Here is a 24,049-nt window from a genome sequence, read left to right on the forward strand (position 1 = left end):
AAGCTATAAGCAAACATATTTTTCTTTACGGAAGGTAAAAGTATCTTTAAAAGTGTTCTGAATATGCTGAAAACTTGGGAAGAACTGTCCCTTTGCCCTCCTGGAGCTGCTAATTCAGCTGCAGCCACTGCCTTGGTCTCCCCCTACTTTCCCAGTACCTCTAGGTGGCACAAAGAGTGTCACTTTGGTGGCCGTGACACCAGGGAGCATCTTCAGTGCTGCCATTCCTTCACAGGAATAGGCTAAAATAGATCTGAGTTTGCCTTCTCAAAGGAACTTCATGCAGCTTGGAGACCTCCCTTCTGTGGTTTTTGAAAGTTGTGGTAGAGACTTGATTCTCTTCCCTGGAAGCTGATTGTCTTTCTGTGCTGCTGCAAGGAGGCTTGGAGCAACTTTATCGGTATAAAGCCTTATTGTTTTACATTAGAAAGAAAGCATTCCCATCCTTGATTTCAGTTGAGCCTCAGATCCAGACTTTTAGTTAGTCTGGACAGGGGTAATCCTTGCTAGTTATTTCCTACCTGGAAGAACATTCCAGAGCCCAAAGAGATGGTGGTGAGTGACCAACCCAGGTCAGTTTCTGGAGGTGAAAGTGAGGTTCCAGGAGGGAGAAGTAGCTGCACCAGGCCTTCTATAACCTCTCAAGTTTCAGGGAACTCAGATCCCCCAGGTACACAGGAGGGTGATGGGGCAGGCCAGAAGCTTCAGCTTTCAAGATTTTTAATTATTATTATTATTTCTCCCCTCTTGGTCCAAATTACTTGTCCTTTTCACTCATTGTGATTGGTTTAGCCAGATGCAGCAATAAAACATGTTCTAGAGTAGAAATCAGAATGATACCTAGGATGAGGGATTAGTTCCTGCTCTGCCACTAATTAGCTTTGTGATTTTAGGCAAATAATTTCCCTTTCTGGGCCTGTATTTCTTTAGCAACACTATGAAGATATGCAACTTTCCCACTGATTACTAATCTCCAACCTTTTTTTATTTTTTCCCCTGCTATGAGATATATGTATCAGGTGAAATGTGAAATGTATGTTACCTGGAACTTGGGACTCCAGTATATGGAACGTGCACAAGCAAGCAGCTGAGTTGGCTGGTGTGATTGGCTGAGCAAAGGGCAGAGAAATAAGTCAGCAGAGCATCCTGCCCTTAGGGGGCCCCCTCCCCACTAGGCTCCTACACAGGTTTCTGGGGCATCACCAAAAAGAATGTGGAAATCCCTAAGCATTTTATCCACAAATGTTGTACATATTTTCCTAAATGTACTCTATACATGAAAAGAGATCATAGAAGGAAAAGCACTGAGCAAAACTGAAAGGATATTGTTTTGTTACTATGATGATTATGATCTTTGGATGGAGCCGAAGGGCCCTTGTTTCTGACCTACAGAGGCACGTAGGCTGCTGGTTTTGCATGACCTTGGCAAGAACAAAACCTGAGGCACAGCTTCGGGAAGGCGGCTTGGTTTTCCTCTGTGAAAATAAGAGCTTGAAAAAGTATTGAGCAAGTCAGGAAAAAAAAAAAAAATAGAGAGTGAGAAAGAGAGATCTGAATGTCTTTTCTTAATAAAACATTTCCTCTAATAGAAAAGCAAAACACAGAAGCCAGGGCAACAAGGAACCGCACCCCGCCCCCAACACACACACACAAACACGCACACACGCAGACTAGGGTTAATCACCAGCTGCCATCCCCAAATTCTTCTCAATATTCCATCACTGAAGGAAAGCCTGCTGAGACTGGTCCATTCTCTCTGGTGACCTGTAAGGATGACAGAGAGGTTCACCTGCTGGGAGAGCTCATCCCACTGGGCTCCTTGCAGGTGAGGATTTATTCACTCACTTAGTCATTCACTCTCTCATTCATTCATTCATTCACTCATTTAATCAGGAATAGTGCAGTCTGTACACAATGGAGAACACCTCTATTTCTTTTTCCAAGTTCACTAATTAGTGAGTTCCCTATACGTGCCAGGCTTTAGAACACAGGGGTGAGCAAGATTTCACAGGTTCATCCATCTCTAAAAATCCATTAAGGTGGCATCCCCTCTGAGAATCCTCCCAGTCTGGATGTGAGACCCATCCTTCCCAGGTGCTCCCATAGTGCTTGTGCTCACAAGCGTCATCATATCCACTGCAACCGAAGGTCTGGAAGGACAGAGCCCAGGGCTCTGCTGTCCACAGCTCTGGTCCCAGAGAGCTAAGCATAACACCTGGCACCTAGTAGGTGTTCAATGAACAGTGGTTGGAAGACTTTAACAGTACTTATCACAGCACTCTATGGTATCCAGTTACTTTTCTTTCTTTTTATTTTCAGTTTAATTTTTAATTTTTTAAATTTATTTCTTTTTAAAAAAAATGAAGTATAGTTGATTTACAATGTCATGTTAGATTCATGTGTACAGCAAAGTGATCCAGTTATACATATACATATATCTATTCTTTTTCAGATTCTTTTCCCTTATAGGTTATTGCAAAATACTGAGTAGAGTCCCTGTGCTATACAGTGAGTGCTTGTTTGTTATTTTTGTTTGTTTGTTTGTTATTTTGTATATACTAGTGTGTACATGTTAATCTCATCTTAATTTATCCCTCCCCCCTTAACCATAAGATTGTTTTCTATGTCTGTGAGTCTTTTTCTGTTTTGTAAATAAGTTCAATTTGTATCCTTTTTTTTTTCAGATTCAACATATAAGAGATATCATATTATATTTGTCTTTTCTATTTTCCTTCTCTACCCTCCCTATAGGCTCTGAGCTCCTGAAGGGTGAAGCCTCACCTCTTCCCACCTGACCTCACATGAACTGTCCCTTCTAGTGATAGGAAATGAGTCCAACCTGAATTCAAATCCAGGACCCTGCCAAGTCCTGCAGTGAGTATCCTGTTTCAACTTCCTCATATCAAAACATGAAAATGATTTCCACATCCAGAGCTATTTAAAAAGTTTAGAAAGAATGCCTGTAACCTGCCTAGGACATTCTATAGCAAATGATGGGCACACAGTAAGTACTCCCTATTAATAGAAATTTCAATTTGTTTAAACTTCTAAAGCTCATTGAATTGCTGGAAAAAAGTCTCTCTCTCTCTCTCTCTCTCTTTCTCTCTCTCTAGAGAACTTCTGGATATACTTCTGCCAGATTCACTGGTTTTTAACATTTTGCCACATTTGCTTTATCATCTTCTCTCTCTATATATGTAGATAGATAGATAGGTATACAGTTATATGTATACACACATGTATCTGCATGTACATATGTATGCGTAAATTATAAATTCTAAAATATTTATTTGTTTTTCTGAGCTATCTGAAAGTAGATTACATACATTCTGCCCTTTTACTTATTAATATTTCAGTGTGTAATTCCTAAGAACAAGAATGTTCTCTTAAATAAATACCCACAATACTGTTCCATTTAGGAAATTTAACATTATTACAGTACTTTCATCAAATCTACCTTCCAACATCCCATAGCTGTCAGTTGTCCCAATAATGTCCTTTAAGCACTTTCCCCTTCAATATAGGATCTGGTCCATTTAGTGGCCTTGTCTATTTAGTCTCCCTTAATCTGAAAAGTTTCTCAGTCCCTCCCACTTGCATACACTGACATTTTTAAAGAATCCAGACCGGTTATAGACAGTTCTTCCGTGTGGGTTTGTCTGGCTTTTCCTTATGATTAGATTAGTTGTGGCGCACGGGCTTAGTTGCTCCGTGGCACGCGGGATCTTCCTGGACCGGGGCTTGAACCCATGTCCCCTGCATTGGCAGATAGATTCTTAACCCGTGCGCCACCAGGGAAGCCATGCCTTTACTCTTTAACATTGTTTTTTTTATTTCCTTGGTTTGACTTAAAATCCTATCCTAAAACTTTGCAGAATCCAAGTTTTTTAAATAACCACATCCCCATTTTGATGAATGAATGAGTCTAAGTTTGCAAGCAAAGAGATCACTAATTTCAAGAGAGTCTCTTTGGGACCTCAGAACGGTGACTGCAGGTTTCTATAGAACTTCTTTACTTATGCTCTCTCCCCTGTCTCTCTGCCCCCCACCCCACCACCTTCCCTCTCCCTGTGTTGCATTATCCAGCTGATACCCGTCTTTCAGAATCTTACTAATTCTTCAGGATCCAGTTCAAACTGTTATTGCTTTGCAATACCTGTCCGGATTGTGATGGTCTTTCCTTCTCTTGATTTTCTATTATATTCTTTGGGTAAACCACTCATCATTTCACAAAGTTTGCATTGTATTGTTAACCGTCTTTTTATGCTTACACACCCTATCCCCTTATTTACACTGTATATTTCCTGGGATCAGCCAGTCTACCCAGTGCCCTGTAGAGCAACTCTACAGGGCCTGGTAGTGGAAGGAATTGCCAAGGCTTGCATGTGGTGCCTACATTCAGGATCTATGTCCGGCTCTGTCGCCAATACTAAGTTACTCTTTTTATGAAAAGGAGGGGGAATAGTAAGCATATACTCCAGCCCTGAAAGAAGCTCAAAGTCCAAAGCCCAAGGCCAGCTGTGTACTCTTGCAACTGAGTGAGACAGAGAATTGCAGGTCCATGATAACAGAGAAACAATCCTGGCCAGAGTTTAAATGTGATCAGGAGACATTTTTGGAGTGTACCATATTAAAAAGGAAATCTTATTTATTAAGATTTAATGTTAACTTTGAACATGTATTAAAGAAAGATTAAGAATTTCCTATACTTACTAATAGAATCTGAGAAACTCTACTCAATATGGGCAAGTCATTCATGTGACACAGCAGGTAAGCCTTGTTTTACCTTCAAAAACACCTTTCAGAACTTTTAAGGCTTGGAGGTCTTACGTTCTCTCCAGGCTTCAAGCCATTGTACATATTTCCCATCTGCCTGGAAGCAGCCTTTACTTTACCAGGATAACTTCTTTGCCAGGTGGTTTTTTGTTTGATTCTGTTTTGTGTTTGAATCTTTACCAGGATAACTTCACACATCTTCTTAAATATCTCCTCTTCTGAGAATTAAGAGTTCTCTTTTCCCATCTTTCTTCCCTACCTCAAGTTAAGTTACTTGCTTCTATCATATGCATTCTGTACTTCCACTATTCCAGCATGTTCCTGCTGTCATTTCTTATTGAATTATCCCTCTTTTCTGATAGAGTAAGCTCTATGAAGACAGAAACCAAGCTTGTCTTGTTAGCTGCTGAATCCTTCTTCCCTTGCACAGTACCTTGATACATCAGGCACTCCAAAAACATTTGTTGCAAAAAAATGAACACAGTCCCCAGACTTGGGCAATGAAAGAGGAGAAATCCAGGTAAACCAAACTAGAGTCTTATCTTTCAGTTATACCTGGCTTAAAATTGTTCATGTTATTGAAGAAAAGATTGACTTTTTTTCTAGAAATCTATGGTGCAGTATTTATAGTACAATATATTTATTAGGAAGACAGTAAATTATTTAGAGTTACCCAGTCATTTTGTGGGTTAATTGTACTCATTTTCACCTACATGGGACGCATTACCCTAAAGTTTCCTGCTAAAGAATCTGAACAAATTGTTTTATAGAGATATGTCTATATTCTGTCTCCCCCACCTGATTACTGCTGTCAAATTTTGTCCCCAGAATGGGGACTACATTTAAGCATCCACCTTACACAAGAATTGACTAAGAATCATTAATATTAGTTGTCAAGTACTTATTATGTGTCAGGCACTGTACTAAGGTATTTACATCAATTATTGGAGACTACAACCCCTGTATGAGGTCAGCACTATTATTATCCCAGTTCATTAATTTATACACCAGGCACGTATTGGGTTCCTGCCATACACAAGGCATTGAAATAGACCTCAGGGAATATGGCAGGGATTGAAATAAGTGTAACATTTTGCTCCCTTGGAATTTACATCTAAGTGGAGCAGAAGAGAGCAATAAGACAAGCATCAATTATGTTAAATGTTAAGAGTGTCATAAACAAGTGTAGCAAGGAAGGGAAAAGGGAGTGCTGGGCTATGCAATTTTGCAGAGAGAGCTCAGAGAAGGCTTCACTGATAAGGGACATGTGAGCAGAAATGGGAAGCAGGGAAGGCAGGGAGCCATTCAGATACTGGGGGGAAGAACATTGCAGGCAAAGGGAATAGCATGCACAGAATCCCGAGGTAGATGCATATGGGGTCAGGAGTGAAGTTAGTGTAGTTAGAATACCAGAGGTGAGTGAACAAGAAGGAAACTGTGAAGGAGGGGACAGATAACACAAGGTCTCCTGTCATTCTGAGTGACAGGAGATGTTGTTGGGGGTTTTGAGATGAAAATGACATGAGCTGGTTTACATTTAAAAAGGGTACTCTGGTTACAGTGTTGAGAATAGATTGGATAGGTTAAGAGTGGGAATAGGGAGTCCAAATAGGAGGCCATGGAAGTATTCCAGAGAGGAGGACATGCTGGCTGAGACTTTGTTGTACCGGTGCAGGTATTGAGAACTGGTTGGGGTTCAGTGTGGTTTTTTTAGGTGGAATCCACAGGATTTGCCGTTGGATTGATGTGGGCTATGAGAGAACAAGAGAAATCAAGGATGGCACCAAAGTGTTTGCCCAACTATAAATGTCAAGTTGCTATTTACTGAGGTGGGAAATACTGAAGAAAGGACAAGTTTAGGAGAAAAGATGACGAGTTGGAACTTGGACAATTTTGTCGTAGGTTCCTATTGGATAGCCACTGGAGCTGTTAAATAGGGATTGGATATATGTGCCTGAAGTTCAGAAGACTCTTTGGGTCTGGAGTCACAAATTTGAGAGTCTTTAACATACAAATGGCATTAAAACCCTAAAAATGAAGTGGGCTCATCTAGGAAATGAGAAAGTGTAGCGATTCAAGAACTGAAACCTGGGACAGCCCAACATTTGGGTATTGTGTCCATTCAGGGAAACAGATGCTCAGGCAGTGCAAGAGACTTCTTGGCCATTTTGTCTATGGAAGATAAAGAGGGAAGAAGCAGGATAGGGTGGGGAAAGACTTCAGGCCACCAAGCAGATTTGACACCTCTGAAAGGGAGGAGTCTGGAGGAAGCAGAGCTAGGTAGAATGAGACTCTGACACTGATGCAGCTTTGACAAAGTCTTGGCAATCCCAAGGGGGAGATTCAAAGCAAAGCTTACTCTTTAGCAGAGTCCCACATTGGACAAATATGGCTGGGGCCTAGTATCTGTCCATGCTCTGTCATTGCGTAGGGCCTTCTGGAAAGAGTGTGCCCTCAGCTTGAATTCTGCAGTGGAAACCAATGGTGCTGCGGCTGAAGGCTGATAGCTAATGACACTACTGTCAGCTGACTGTCAAGTTCTTTCTTGAAGATCTGAGCAGAATACAATTATCAGTTTCACCCAAGAGAACTCCAAAGCACAGAATGACGAGTTAACTAGACCAATGTCACACAGATCTTAGAATTTTAACTAAGATGAAAGACTGCCTCCCTCCAATGAGCATATTTCAGAGTGTCAAATAATGAATTAGATTTAATTTGGCGTTGTACAAAGAACTCAAGCAATGACCACCGTTGGTTTGAGAGAGCCTTAGGGCAAGAGTGTGCCTACTCAGTCACCCCTTTCTTTTTGGCTCTGAAATTTTCTTGGAATGTTTTCTACTCTTTCCTCCTCACCCAACTCCCCACACTCAAGCACTCAAGCACCATACATTTGATCCCTGGGCCAAACTTGAGAAACATTCATAGATAACTCAAAAATGCTTCCTCCTTCATGAAGCTTTCTTGTGTTCTTAAGCAAAAGTGATCTTTGACACTCTAAATTTTTATAATATTTTCATCTGATTCTCATCCACCACTTCGTGCCTTCTGTGATAAGTATGTTCCCCGTCTCCTCATTTCTTCATTCTCAGCTCTTGGTCATGGGACGGTAGCTTGAGGGATAAAACTACAGTGCATGACCCATTGTAGGTCCACAACTGCTACTCTTCAGCCACAAGACTTCTTCAGTCTGCTCTGCTTTCTCAGTCCTCTGTGCTTTTTTTACAAGCTACCCTTTCTCTTGGAATTACTGCCTTTTCTCCGAGGTTCGGATGAAGAGTCCTCTTCTTCAGAAAACTTTTTCCTCTTCCAACTTCTATGAGTCTCATCTAGATATCTCTTCTCTGTGTTCCTACTCACACCATATTAGTGTCTTTCAAAGATTCTTGACAATGACCTAAAGTAAAAAATATATTTTATATCATGACTTACTACACAAACCGACACATACAGAGCCTCCCTCACAATTGAAATACAATTGCTTCACCAGATTCTTGCATCTTTACACTGATATACTCTGGTCTGTTTTATTTCTTTTTTAAAAATGCTGTCTGCAGCCTACTAAATTGATTTAATGACCTGCCAATGGGTCCCAACATACAGCATGAAAAACACAGCCCTCTATGGACCTTCATTAATACACTCTGCTCACAGTACTGACATCATTAGTATACTTGCCTGTTTCCCCTGGCAGGCAGTAAACTCTGAGGGTAGGGATCATATCTTATTCTTATTTTCTCTTCTATTTTAGCACCAGTAGTCTGAGGAATGAATAAGAGAGTGCAGGCATACTCTGAAGTCTTGACAACCACCTACTTGGAGTTTGAAAATGTAACAGTTTCCAGGGCATTGAAATGTTTACATTAGACTTGGTAGAAACTTCTCCTTTGTCCCATGGCTGTTTGCCTCCATTGTGTCCTGGATGCTAATGGTATGGTCACCCCAGTAGGCTTACTGTTCTGGAAAGTTCTCTTTTCCACTTCATTTGTATTGTCAGTACAGGAGCTACTGTGAACATACAGAGCTACTTCTCTGGCTTTAGGTGATGGTCTACCAGTCGGCACACAACATGAGGTGAGCTAATTTCTAAATCTGTGACCAGGATGAATATGAGTCAGTCCTTCCCAGATCTTGGGAGATAAGTTTCCTGCTACTTGGAGCAAGCCCATCTATAGCAAGAGAGTAAGGCTGATGCAGTGACAATGGACACAAGTCGAGATAGGGATAGAGAAATAATGTATCCTGGCAGCATTCTGAGCCCCTGGTTCCAGTTTTCTAAAAACCAATAGATCCCTATGTTTCTGATATTAAGATATTTATTCCCTCTGTTCAAATACCCCAATATTTGGTGAACACCAAATTCCTGTTTTACTTTTGCCAATTTTATGTTGGTTTCTGTCACTGGGGAAACAAAATTCCCAAACCACACATATGACTTGTCAAGGAGTCCCAGACAAGCTTCTGGTTGGGTGCACAGTGACTGGTGGGTATGACTAAGGCTCTGTTCTAGACACCACCATCACCTCAGCTCCACCAGGAAGGAGGTCACAGAATATTTTGCATGGGAGTGCAAAGGTTCTTCAGTTTAAACAAAGAGACACATCCAGGTTGTGCTAGAAAAGGCAGAAGGAGAGTTTTTCTTCCCACTTATACACCAGGACAATGAATTCTGGTGTTTTGTTCCTCAATATTTTCATCTATAAGATCACCACAGTTCTAAGTCTAGTTGTGAAGATTAAATAAGGCTGTGAATGGGAAGGAGGTAACACAGTTTTTGACAAAAAGTAATCACTCCATATTGGTCTTTTGACCCGTCCTTTTCTTGTAAAAGCCATGATGTAGTCTTTTCATTTTTAAATCATGCTTCCTTTTAAAAGTTAATGTCTTTGGGTTTCCCTGGTGGTGCAGTGGTTAAGAATCCATCTGCCAATGCAGGGGATGTGGTTTGAGTTCTGGTCTGAGAAGATCCCACATGCCGTGGAGCAACTTAGCCCATGCGCCACAACTACTGGGCCTGCACTCTAGAGCCCGCTTGCCACAACTACTGAGCCCGTGTGCCTAGAGCCCATGCTCTGCAACAAGAGAAGCCACCACAATGAAAAGCTGGCATGCCACAACAAAGAGTAGCCCCCGCTCACTGCAACTACAGAAAAACCCGTGCACAGCAACAAAGACACAATACAAACAAAAATAAAATAAATTAATTTAAAATAAAAGTTAATGTCTTTGATAAAGCAGAGATGTCCTATGGCCCAATGGTACTTTTTATTTTCCTAGTCTCTTCTCATTTGCTGAATTGCTCTATCGTATCCTCATGATTTGAATGTTTGATTTGAGTCGTAAGTAGTGCTAATGACACCACATCAAGTAAAGATGGTTTTATTTTTTTAGAGCAGTCCTGGAAAGGACTTGTGAATGTCCCAGCATGGCCCTAGGTAACAAACATTTCCCTGGGTTGAGCATCTATCCCCATCAACCATTACTGACTAGACAAAATTGTTTGTTTCTCTTTCCCAGACAGATGAAAAAGATTGTCTTTTCGAAGCCGATGCTGAATTGTCAAGAAAAATTGAGTTTCTGAACCTACCATATGTGGGTGACAGTCTCTTGTGGTTGCCACATTTGACTTCTTACTTGTGTGTATTTGTCTGAGAAACTCAAGATTCTACCTTTGAGGCCTGGGACAGCCTCTGTCACCTAAACCTGTCAGGTAGAGATTGCTTTGGGCTGGGCTAGTGCCCTGAATTCTGAACACTCTGGCATAAAGCCCTGTCTGCACCCTGGCCCAGAAAAAGGCAACAGGTGGAAAATAAGATGATGGTGATAGTTCTATGTCTTTCTCCAGTGTCTACTGAGATCCTACACAGGGAAAAGCAGTGCATAGAATGGTAAGTTCGAATTAAGACAGACAACTACAAAAGACGTTAAATATAATCTAAACCCTGGTAGTCAACAGGGCTGGGGTAGATTGGGGAATGATGTGTCAAAATCACCTGTGAGACTTTTGTCACATTATCCAAGACCTTCCACCTTGAATACCGACATTTAAGGACACTATCAGAATTAATTTGGTTGAGGGGGGTTTCCTGTGATTGATCCATTTGCAATTAAAAAAAAATCTCCCAGGGCTTCCCTGGTGGTGCAGTGGTTGAGAGTCCACCTGGCGATGCAGGGGAGACGGGTTTGTGCCCCGGTCTGCGAAGATCCCACATGCCGCGGAGCGGCTGGTCCCGTGAGCCATGGCCGCTGAGCCTGCGTGTCCAGAGCCTGTGCTCCACAATGGGAGAGGCCACAACAGTGAGAGGCCCGCGTACCGCAAAAAAAAAAAAAAATCTCCCAGATGATTTCAGTATACTGCTGTCGTTACCACTTTCAGAAAAATAACTTTTCCCCAGCCCATCTCCTCACTGAAAACCTTCTCTACTATCCTGGCCATGGATTCAATTACATCATTCTTATACAGGAAAGAAAACTGGTGGTGATGGAGTTGGCCCTGGAATTTAGTGCCTCTGGTCTTTTGATCAGCTTTCTTTTTAATATTATCCCAACTTTTCCAAACTCAGAACCCTTCCCCCTCCACATCCCACAGTCTGCTTGTGCCCCAAAGAGAATGTGCTTCTCTTACAATCAATTCCACTAGTGTGGAGTGACTTATAGAACCATAAAACCAGAAGATGGCTTTGAGCTCACTTTGTTCATTCAACTCCCAATAATCCATAGACTATGAGTCAAGACCCAAGGAAGGAAAGTGAGGACTTAAGATGAACAAGGCTCTTGGTGAAAGAAGAAGGCTTAGCACTTAAGTTTCCAGAACTGAGTTTGTTTTACAATTGTCCAATCATGGTTATAACTACTATTAGATACCTTTTGTCATGTGATCAACACCAATAGGAAAATAACCTGCCAACTTGCTACACAGATCACCCCACCTTATTGTTATCTCAACATCATGTGTGTCCAGGATGAACAAAGAAAAATACCTCCTTTCAAGGATCCAACGTACAGGTATAGAAGATGAAGTAAGTATACTATGGCAAAGCTACTCAAAAATGTAGTCAGCTATGGTACTGCTGTTTATGCAGAATTTTTTTCAAAAGAATAACAACAGCAAAAAGCTGCAGCAGCAAAGACAACATCGCTACATGGACTTGTGGACTTTACCCCAATACTCATTCATTTCTGGTAACAGAACCTCTGTTTTCCTTCTGGAGAATTATCCCTCCTCCATTCTTATCCATGTGATATGAGTACACAGGGAGTGAAGATTGTGACCCAAGGCTGGCCTATTGGGTTCTCTTGGTGCAACTGTAACAAATGATCACAAACTTAGAGGTTTACAATTCTGGAGGTCAGAAGTCCAAAATGGTTCTCATGGGGCTAAAATCATGGTGTCAGAAGGCAGGGCTGGTTCCTTTCAGAGGTCCCAGGGAGAGAATATGTTTCCTGTCTCTTTCAGCTTATACAGCCTGCTAGCATTCCTTGGCTTGTGGTTACTTTACTCTAATTTCTGATTCCATCGTCATGCTGCCTGACCACTGATCCTTCTGCCTCCCTCTCATAAATACCCTTGTGATTCCATTGGGTGCACCCAGATCATCCAGGATAATCTTTTCATCTCAAGATCCTTAATTTCACCACATGTGAAAAGTCCTTTTTGCCATGTAAGGTATCATATTCATAGGTTCCTGGGATCAGTGAACATATTTGGGGGACTATTAACTGACCTCCCACAATTAGTTAATCAAAACTTGAAATTCTCCCAGCAATTGTCATTGTTTTGGATGAGCAAGTGACCCAGAATAGTCCAATCAGAGGGACTCCTAGGACTTGTGCATGTGCCAACAGGAAGAGGCTCCCTCTGCTGACCCTGGGGTTGTGGGGAATTGGACCAGTGCCAGCTCCACTGTAGCCAACCTGCCACGCCATGGGCAGGGCTTGTCTCTGAGTAACAGCCACTCCATTGATTGACTCTCTGGCCAGGTCTACATCTGGACTTTCTGTTTTGGAAGTAGATGTGATTTCATTTACTGAAGTCAGTTGATTTTTTGGTGTCTTTTGCAATAAAAAAAAATAAGTCCTCTTAGAGGTAAGCAATAATAATTTTATTGAGTTCTTACTTTCTACACAGTATTCTCCTAAGAGTTTTACATGGATCTGAGACAGGCTGGGACCTGGGACCTGGACCCCTTTGCTGCAGTGCTTGTAACTGGACAAATGTCTCCTCAAGCAACAAAATACAAAGAGATTATAAGGGACTAAAAATAACTGTGTGCATGTGCAGTTGGTGCAAATTAGGGACAACAAGATACAAAAAGATTAAAAAAAAAAACAAAAACCAACTGCCACTTCTGAAGAGCCGGGAGCAAAAACAGAGTAATGCATATGCCCCCTGCACTCAACACCTCCAAAGGGGTGGACAAACGGCCTAGGCCATCCTTCTGGCCCAAGGACACACCCCTACCCTCACCCCATATAAGGAACAAGCTCAGCATCCCCGCAGGGAGCAAGCAAGGGAAACTGTTGCTTGTTCTGGCCCCCTGCGGCTGCAGCAGGGGTCCCAGGAAAGCCTTGTCTAAATTTCTTGTCTGGCCTCTGATCAATTTCTATTGTGGGGAAGACCAAGAACGCTGGTAGGTATCAGATCATCTCACTTTACCCTCACACAGCCCTGTAATAAGTTGATGGCTTAATGGTTATTATCCTCACTTTGTATGTGACACTTTGAGGCTTATAGAGTTTTAGTGCCCAGGTCAAGGATACAGAGCAGGTTAGAGGGATATCCTGGATATCACAGTTTGTTTTCAGAGATTTAACCACTCTGCTAAAAATAATATTTGCGATATTGAAGGAAAAGCCTGGGTAAAATGGTAGGGTCTCTATGATAAAATTATAACAATGAAAAGAAACTCTGCATAACAACCATTAAGGAAGAGACAATATCTCTTGGGAGCACTAGGATACTTTTCTGGGGGAGGAGTATATTCTATTTTATTTTAATAATTGGTGTTTATCACTTTTTTAAATGGAAAATAGTTTCCATTTAATCAGAGATAAGCTCCTTCCTTGCAAAACTGTGTTTGAGTGTCGATTCTGTGATCATAAGTACTGCAGATAAGGTTTTGAAGCCTAGAATAAGAGTCTGCTAATTGCTGCATTTACACTCATTCTTTCTGGGAGTTGGGCTGGAAATGTACAAGTGTGCATCACCCATCATGCTGGTGACACTAATAGGAAATTTACATTTTTTTCTGGCAGAGCACTGGGAAAACAGTTCTCTGATAGATAGAACAATAGCACAGGTTTGAAATGAACTTGTTTTCTAGCAAACATAAAACTTTAATGTGCATGTATGTGTGTGTACATATACATATACATGAGTCTACACATAATTTTATCATAAGCACTTTTTCAAATTGCTGTGCAGATATTAACTCGGTTAATGAATTTCTCTTCAACTTTTCTTCCTGGGTGTCACTAGCTTGAGGTGACATGAAGTTGACATTTTGGGGACAGATATTGTGGACCAGGCATACTGTCAGGTAATTTAGTCATATCATCTCATTTAATTCTCAGAAAAACTCTATGATATGGGGAAATTTTTTTTTTTTAGATAAGCAACCTGCAGCTATGAGGTTATGCAATTTGTTCAAGGTCACAGAGCAAGTAAGGGTGAGAGCTGAGACTCAACTGTTACCGAACACAAGTTCATGTTCCCAATGCACCATGAGGCCAAACAATACCAAAACATCAGAATTTGGAGAAGAGAAAGGTTTATTGCAGGGTCATGCAAGGAGATGGCTGCCTCATGCCTCCCAAAAACCCTGAAAGCTTTCAGCAAAGCATTTTTAAAGGCAAGGTAAGGGAGGGGCATTGTTGGTTGTTGCAAAGTTCTTGGTGCAGGAATCTTTTGTTCAGTAGGTCCAGTCACGATGTTCCTGTAAACCTCCAATAGAACAAATGTTATTCTCTCTTCTGCAACTTTTTATCTCTATATGAATGGAAAAGTGTAATACCCTTAAAGGTCAGAGCCTTGAGAATAGGCTATCCTGTATATTTCAGGCTATAGGCAACATTCTTTACTCAAAGCAAAAACAACAGAATACAAAGATTAAAGTAAAAGAGACAGATCTAATATGGAGTCAGATTTGTTCTTCCCCATTACAGAACTAGGGTCTTTTTGATCCCAAAGATCATATTCCTTTCACTACACATTCCTGGGTTTTCATCTTTGAAATCTTGTAGCTTTACACTAAGAATCACATGGCTTAGTATTCAAATGTGAGCCATCTTCTTGTAACCTTGTATTGTTTTATTTATATTTATTGTAACCATACAGCTTTGTATTTTATACAGCACCTACTTCTGAAAAGGAGTGAGATTTAGGTAACCACATGACCTTCAGAATTAGATTTGGATTTTGGTCCTGGCCATACTGGACTATGTGATGGTCCAAGCCTGACTATGTGATGCTGGACAAGTTATGTAACTTTGCCAGACTCTGGTTTCCTCATCTGAAAATGGGGAAAATAATTGCGTCCTCACAAGATTGCTGAGAGCAGTAGTAAAGACATTTGTCCAAAGTTTGTGACAGTGGAAACTGGGTAAGTGTTCATTTTTCTTTATCTTTTTAGAAGGGTGGAACAACTCAGTGAATGTGGCCTGAAGTATTAGCTAAATTAAATGAAATGTAAAATCCTTCTTTCCTGTTCCCTAATTCCATTCCTCTTTCACAAGAAAGCATACCAGAACACGGAATAGCTGGCCTTCTGATGAAAATACTCCATCTTTCAGGCAAAGACAGAATTCATGTGCTAGATCAGAGCCGTGTGACAGTTTTCATTTTAATAGACTGATGAGTGGCACATTTTGCTTCTCTTATTTGCTTTTATCTTGAGGTCAAAGAAATGATGCAATGCATTATCACAAGTGCCCACCCTTCATTTCCCAAACATCTGTGTTCAGAGCATAAGCCTGCTGAGACAAGAGGATTCATCTTGCTGCTATCTGGTCTCTTATGTGCTGGCTCCTTTGAAGCATGGTACATTTATTTTGACTATTTCTGCTAAATAATGACAAGTTTAAGGGAAATTAGAAAAAGAAAATGTTTGTTTTCCATCTGGAAAGAACTCTGAAATGTTTATTAACCACCTTCCCCCTTAAATCATTAAGGTTTAAATATGTTCAAGAGTCACTAGGCCTGAGGTTATTACTACTGGCTTATCTTGAGCAAATTTTGGCTTGTAGCAAACACCCATGTAGTCTGAATTTCTTCCATAATAGGCTTAAAATATGAAAGTGTAATTAGTGAGTCTTGAAGTTGAATGAATTTAGGAACATGCAAACTCTTGAGATATGCCAAGTGCCTGTGGCAATACCCCATCCTAATGAGAGGCTTTTCAGGGATTTCCTGAAAAAAGATTTCCTCCAGTACCCCAACAGGACGGCTGTTGGAAGCTCTCCTTAGAACATCATTTGGGTAAGAAATTTGACACTTAGGAGGTGACCTCAATACATCTTTCCTTCCCTCCCTCAGCATCATGTCTTGTGGGTTATCTGCCAATTAGGCATCCAGTCTCCTTCTACTCTCAGCTCTTTTTACTCTTTAGCCTGTTTACCCTGAAGCCAACTAAGTTTTTCTTTTTCCCAAACACAAATCTTATTACATAACAATCTGCTCACCATTGTACCCCCATGATGCAGCACCATGACTGGTAATATTAGGTACTAAATAACTAATCATCACATGAAGGATGAATGGCTGAATAAGAGAACTATGGCATTTTAGGTAAATCCCACCTTCATTTTCCTTACTTGAGATAACTATTGGGATATACACAATTCAAGTGGATTGAGGAACATAATATCTGTGATTTAGATACCTGTGAACAGTAACATAGACCAGCAAGGCTGCTTAATTCAGTAAGAATTTTATTTTCAAATAGAAAAGATCTCTTTGAAAGAATTTAATAAAGAAAAAGCACCTTCCTCTGGTCTTAAAATAATCTTCATTCTGGTGAGCCAATATGATACCTTGAGACTCAGCTAGAGATTTTTGAAAAAAGAACATGTGTACTCACAGAATCAGTGCCAGCTGGCAATGATTGAAGTCAGTAAATGAAGATCATGTTAAGACAAGTTCTCAAACTCTGTTACACCAAGAGGCACAGTGCTGTGTGCTGAGGTAGGGAGGCCTAGGGAACATGATATACAAGGCTCACGGATAAACTTGGCACTCTTTCTGTATAACAATTTAACTTGAGTGATGGGGGAAGTGGGGAAACGTAATGTTTATGCTTTCCAAAATTTATGTCACATCCACCAAATCCTTGTTTTAATTCTGCATAATTTCATATTTAATTTATTTTATATGCCTCGTTTATGTTTTGATAATAAAAGAGAAAACATTAACTCCTACACATCAGATCAATTTTCTACAGCAATTACTCAAATTAGATTTTTGTTTTACAAACATGTAATTCTGCTAAGTTTCATTTCCTACCTCAGCTAGTTTTTTGAGTGAGTTTTGGCATTTGTTTTATGTGATTTCAGCATTAAACTCTTTAAATTGACACATCTTCAATCTTCCCTTGTTTCCTCATGTTGTGTATGGCAATTTGTGGGGAGGGGTGCTTAGAATCCACTTGCATGTTGCTCTCGAAGCCTACTTTCTGTTCCAAAATTACAGGTTTGCTTCAAGTAAAGATTATGATGCCTTATTCCATTTTGTTTTCCTGAAAGTTTCCAGTAGATTTTCTTTTGTTTTTTAAAAAATTTCTTGAAAATTATGCCCTTGTCTTATGCTTATACTTCTTTCTCAGTCTCTGTGGTTCAGGGAGTGCCTCAGCCTCACCACCAAATTCTAGAATTTTCTCAGTGGTGTCTTATCCATTAATAGTTGTTAGTTGTTCTTCTTGTGGGGTGTGGGGGAGCAAAGGTGGGAATGAACTATGTCACCATCTTAGTGATGTCACTCTTCCCACTCTACATTTTCAAGCATTTTTCTTCTTACTCTGCTTAATTCTTTTTTCCCTTTGCATCCTTCTTTCCATGTCCTGATTGAATCTGGACAGTATATTCCCTAAAATGGTTTCATAGCACCCTCTTCTCTGGGCTTCCTTTTACTGCTGTCTTGATTTAAATTCATTATTTTTTTTTTTGAAGCCATGTCTTTCTCTTAGTTTTAATTTTCATTCTCAAGTAACTTCCTAACAGTGGGTATTTAGATTATACACTTCATTAATTCTTATCTGTCCTGACAGTTGGGCTGCATATAAAATTCTGGATTGAAAAATTATTTAATTATTATTATTATTAAGTAAATTATTTAATAAATTATTATTAAATAATTAATAATTAAAAATATGTCTCCCTTAAAACTTTGAAATCCTCTCTCTATTGTTTTCTGGCATCCTGTGTTCTTGATGTGTCTGAAGATATTCTGTCCTTTATTTCTTTGTAGGTAACCTATTTTTCTCTATATAAAATTGAATACTTTGGTTACTCTTTAGTGTTTTGAAATTTCTTTTTTTTTAATTTTATTTTATTGTAGTAAGTTCACAAAGTGAGATCTAGCCTATTAACAGAATTTTAAGTGTATAATACATTATTGTTGACTATAGTTACAGTGTTGTAGAGTGTATTTCTAGAGCTTATTCATCTTGTTTGACTGATATGTTATGCCTGTTCATGAGTAATTCTCCATTTACCCCTCCCTCCCGCCCTGGACAACGACCACTCCACTCTCTGATCTATGAACTTGAATATTTTAGATACCTTCTGTAAGCGGAATCATGCAGTATTTGTTTTTCTGTGGCTGGCTTTTTAAATGTAGCACAATGTCTTCATGGTTCATTCACGTTATTCAATATTGCAAAATGTCCATTTTAAAGGCTAAATAATATTCTGTTGTATGTATATACCACAGTCTCCTTATCCATTTATCTATGAATGGGCCTTTAGGTTGTTTCTAGATATTGACTATTGTAAGTAGTGCTGCAATGAACATAGGAGTGCTAATATCTCTTCAAGATCCTGATTTCCATTCTTTCGGATAAATATCAAAAGTGTGACTGCTGGATCATATGGTAGTTCTATTTTTAATTTTTTGAAGAACCTCCATACTATTTTCCATAGAAGTAGCAGAATTTTGCATTTCCATCAACTGTTTAAAAGTGTTCCAATTTCTCCACATTCTCACCAATAGTTGCTGTCTTTTTGTTTTTTTGATGATAGCCATTCTGACAGGTATGAGGTGATACCTCATGGTGGCTTTTATTTGTATTGCCCTGGTGATTAGTGACGTTGAACATTTTTTTTTCATTTACTTATTGGCTATTTGTATGACTTCTCTGGATAAATGTCCATTTAAGTCCTTAGCCCATTTTAAATCAGGTTAAGTGTTTGTTTTTCACTATTGAATTGTAGGAGTTCCTTATATATTTTGGAGATTAACTCATTATCAGATGTGTGTGATGTGGTCTGACTGTTGGTAATCCCTTAAAATTCATATGTTGAAACTCTAATTCCAAATGTGATGGTATTAGGAGGTGGGACTTTTGGGAGGACTTAGGACCCCACATGAATGGAATTAGTGCTCTTATAAAAGAGATTCCACAGAGCTCCCTAATGCCTCCTGCTACATGAAGATACAAGGAAAAACCTGCAACAGGGAAGGGGAGCCCTCATCTGACTATGCTGACACCCAGATCTCAGATTTCCAGCCTATAAAATTATGAGAAATAAATTTCTGTTATTCATAAGCTACCCAGTCTATGGTATTTTGTTATAGCATAATGAGCAGTTTAAGACATATGATTTGCAAATATTTTTCTCCCATCCCTTCTATAGGTTTCCTTTTTACTGAGTTGATTGTTTCCCTGATTATGCAGTTTTTAATTTCATATAATCCCACTTGTTTATTTTTGTTGCTGTTGCTTGTGCTTTTGGTGTCATATCAATGCAATCATTGTTAATATAAATATTGTGAAGATTTTCCCTATGTTTTCTTCTAGAAAAATTTCAGTTTCTTTCTTTCAAGTCTTTAATCTATCTTCAGTTGATTTTTGTGTATTGTAGAAGAGGAGCCAAATTTATTCTTTTGCATGTGGATATCCAATTTTTTCAAAATCATTTGTTAAAGAGATTATCCTTTTCTCATTGTGTATTCTTGGCACCCTTGTATAAAAGATCAGTTGACAATTAATGCATGGATCTATTTTTGCCTTTCTATTCTGTTCCATTGTTCCATATGTCTGTCCCTATTCCAGTACCATGCTGTTTAGATTATTGTGGCTTTGTAATACATTTTGAAATCAGGAAGTGTAATCCCTCTAACTTTGTTCTTCTTTTTCAGGGTCAGTTTAGTTATTCATGGTTTTTTGTGGTACCATAGGAATTATTTTCCATTCTATCCTAGAATTGTTTTTTCTATTTCTGTAAAAAATGCTATTGTAATTTTGATAGTCATTGCATTAAATCTGTAAATCGCTTTGGGTACTATGGATATTTTAACAATATTAAGTCTTTAAATACATGAACACAGAATATCTCTCTATTTGTTGTGTCTTGTTTAATTTCTTTCATCAATTTTTTCCAGCTTTTAGTATACAATTCTTTCACCTCCTTAACTAACTTTATTTCTAAGTATTTTATCCTTTTTTGGTGCCAGTGTAAGTTGGATTGTCTCCCTAATTTTATTTTCAAATAATTTGTTTTGTTAGTGTATAGAAATACAACTGATTTTTTTCCATTTTGATTTTGTATCCTGTAAATTTACTGTATTTGTTTATTAGTTCTAAAGTTTTGTTGTTTTTGTTTTCTAATGGAGTCTTTATAATTTTCTATATATAAGATCAGGACATTTGCAAATGGGAACAGTTTTACTTTTTTTTCTTTCTAATTTGTGTGCCTTTTATTTCTTCTTCTTGTCTAATTACTCCAGCTAATACTTACAGTAGAATGTTGAAAAGAAGTGGTGAGAGTGGGCATCCTTGCTTCATTCCTCTTCTCAGAGGAAAAGCTTTCAGTCTTTTGCTGTTGAGTATGATGTTACCTGTGGGCTTGTCATATATGGCCTTTATTATGTTGAAGTAATTTCCTTGTATTTCTAGTTTGTTGGTGTTTATTATAAAAGGAGATTGAATTTTGTCAAACACTTTTTCTGCATCTATTGGCACTATGATGTGGTTTTTATCCATTGCTTTGTCTCATGTATTGTGCCACATTAATTAACTTTTTTATGTTGAACCATCCTTGCATCCCAGTGATAAATTTCACTTGGTCATGGTGTATGATTTTTAAAATATGCTGTTGAATCCAGTTTGCTAGTATTTTGTTGAGAATTTTTACATCTATATTCATCAGGGATATTGGCCTGTAGTTTTCTTTTCTAATTGTATCTTTGTTTGGCTATGGTATCAGGGTATTGCTGGGCTCATAAAATGATTTGAGAAATGTTTCATTCCCTTCAGTTTTTTGGAAGAATTTGAGAAGGATTGGCTTTAATTCTTCTTTAAATGTTTGATAGAATTCTCCTTTGAAGCCATCTTATCCTGGGATTTTTGTTGTTGCTGGGAGGATCTGATTACTGATTCAATCTTCATACTAGTGATAAGTCTGTTCAGACCTTCTATTTCTTCATGATCTTTTTTAATAGGTTGTATGTTTCTAGGAATGTATCCATTTCTTACAGGTTATCCCGCTGGTTGGCTTATAACTGTTCATAGTAGTTTCTTATGATCCATTTTATTTCTGTAGTATTAGTTGTAATGTCTCTTTCATTTCTGATTATATTTATTTGAGTCTTCTCCCATTTTTCTTAGTTAAGTCAAGGGTTCATCAATTTTGCTTATCTTTTTTGAAAACCTACTCTTAGTTTTGTTGATTTTTTCTATTGTTTTTCTATTCTTTATTTTATTAATTTCTGCTCTAATATTTGATATTTCTTTGTTTTTGCTAACTTTAGGTTTAGTTAGTTCTTCCTTTTCTAGCTCTTTTCAATGTAAATTTGGTAGTTTATTTGAGGTCTTGCTTCTTTTTTAATATAGGCATTTATTGCTATGAACTTTTTTTTTTTTACATCTTTATTGGAGTATAACTGCTTTACAATGGCGTGTTAGTTTCTGCTTTACAACAAAGTGAATCAGTTATACATATACATATGTACCCATATCTCTTCCCTCTTGCATCTCCCTGCCTCCCACCCTCCCTATCCCACCCCTCTAGGTGGTCACAAAGCACCGAGCTGATCTCCCTGTGCTACGCGGCTGTTTCCCACTAACTATCTATTTTACACTTGGTAGTGTATATATGTCCATGCCACTCTCTCGCTTTGTCACAGCTTACCTTTCCCCCTCCCCATATCCTCAAGTCCATTCTCTAGTAGGTCTGTGTCTTTATTCCTGTCTTACCCCTAGGTTCTTCATGACATTATTTTTTCTTAAATTCCATATACATGTGTTAGCATACAGTATTTGTCTTTCTCTTTCTGACTTACTTCACTCTGTATGACAGCTCTAGGTCCATCCACCTCATTACAAATAGATCAATTTTGTTTCTTTTTATGGCTGAGTAATATCCCATTGTATATATGTGCCACATCTTATTTATCCATTTATCTGATGTTGGACACTTGGTTGCTTCCATCTCTGGGCTATTGTAAATAGAGCTGCAATGAACATCTTGGTACATGACTATTTTTGAATTATGGTTTTCTCAGGGTATATGCCCAGTAGTGGGATTGCTGGGTCATATGGTAGTTCTATTTGTAGTTTTTTAAGGAACCTCCATACTGTTCTCCATAGTGGCTTTACCAATTCACATTCCGACCAGCAGTGCAAGAGTGTTCCCTTTTCTCCACACCCTCTCCAACATTTATTGTTTCTAGATTTTTTGATGATGACCATTCTGACTGGTGTGAGATGATATCTCATTGTAGTTTTGCTTTGCATTTCTCTAATGATTAATGACATTGAGCATTCTATCATGTGTTTGTTGTCAGTCTGTTTACCTTCTTTGTAGAAATGTCTATTTAGGTCTTCTGCCCATTTTTGGATTGGGTTGTTTGTTTTTTTGTTATTGAGCTGCATGAGCTGCTTGTAAATTTTGGAGATTAATCCTTTGTCAGTTGCTTCATTTGCAAATATTTTCTCCCATTCTGAGGGTTGTCTTTTGGTCTTGTTTATGGTTTCCTTCACTGTGCAAAAGCTTTTAAGTTTCATTAGGTCCCATTTGTTTATTTTTGTTTTTATTTCCATTTCTCTAGGAGGTGGGTCAAAAAGGATCTTGCTGTGATTTATGTCATAGAGTGTTCTGCCTATGTTTTCCTCTAAGAGTTTGATAGTTTCTGGCCTTACATTTAGGTCTTTAATCCATTTTGAGCTTATTTTTGTGTATGGTGTTAGGGAGTGATCTAATCTCATACTTTTAAATGTACCTGTCCAGTTTTCCCAGCACCACTTATTGAAGAGGTTGTCCTTTCTCCACTGTACATACCTGCCTCCTCTATCAAAGATAAGTTGACCATATGTGCGTGGGTTTATCTCTGGGCTTTCTATCCTGTTCCATTGATCTATCTTTCTGTTTTTGTGCCAGTACCATACTATCTTGATTACTGTAGCTTTGTAGTATAGTCTGAAGTCAGGGAGCCTGATTCCTCCAGCTCCGTTTTTCGTTCTCGAGATTGCTTTGGCTATTCGGGGTCTTCTGTGTTTCCATACAAATGGTGAAATTTTTTGCTCTAGTTCTATGAAAAATGCCAGTGGTAGTTTGATAGGGATTGCGTTGAATCTGTAGATTGCTTTGGGTAGTAGAGTCATTTTCACAATGTTGATTCTTCCAATCCAAGAACATGGCATATCTCTCCATCTATTTGTATCATCTTTAATTTCTTTCATCAGTGTCTTATAATTTTCTGCATAGAGGTCTTTTGTCTCCTTAGGTAGGTTTATTCCTAGATATTTTATTCTTATTGTTGCAATGGTAAATGGGAGTGTTTTCTTAATTTCACTTTCAGAATTTTCATCACTAGTGTATAAGAATACCAGAAATTTCTGTGCATTAATTTTGTATCCTGCTACTTTACCAAATTCATTGATTAGCTCTAGTAGTTTTCTGGTTGCATCTTTAGGATTCTCTATGTAGAGTATCATGTCTTCTGCAAACAGTGACAGCTTTGCTTCTTCTTTTCCGATTTGGATTCCTTTATTTCTTTTTCTTCTCTGATTGCTGTGGCTAAAACTTCCAAAACTATGTTGAATAAGAGTGGTGAGAGTGG

At 38.8% G+C, this 24,049-nt stretch overlaps 1 long non-coding RNA gene across 1 annotated transcript; it reads left to right on the plus strand.

The window, feature by feature from the left end:
• LOC149749118 (uncharacterized) lies at positions 1 to 22,997 on the plus strand. The gene is made up of 3 exons (XR_016393246.1): positions 1 to 2,508; positions 2,752 to 2,874; positions 10,294 to 22,997. It is a non-coding gene; the product is annotated as an uncharacterized LOC149749118 (long non-coding RNA).
• Positions 22,998 to 24,049: the final 1,052 nt, after the last annotated feature.

The sequence above is a fragment of the Delphinapterus leucas genome, chromosome 5 (assembly GCF_059928025.1).
Source record: "Delphinapterus leucas isolate spDelLeu-1000000601 "Yukka" chromosome 5, BTC_Dleu_Yukka2, whole genome shotgun sequence".
NCBI lineage: Eukaryota > Metazoa > Chordata > Mammalia > Artiodactyla > Monodontidae > Delphinapterus > Delphinapterus leucas.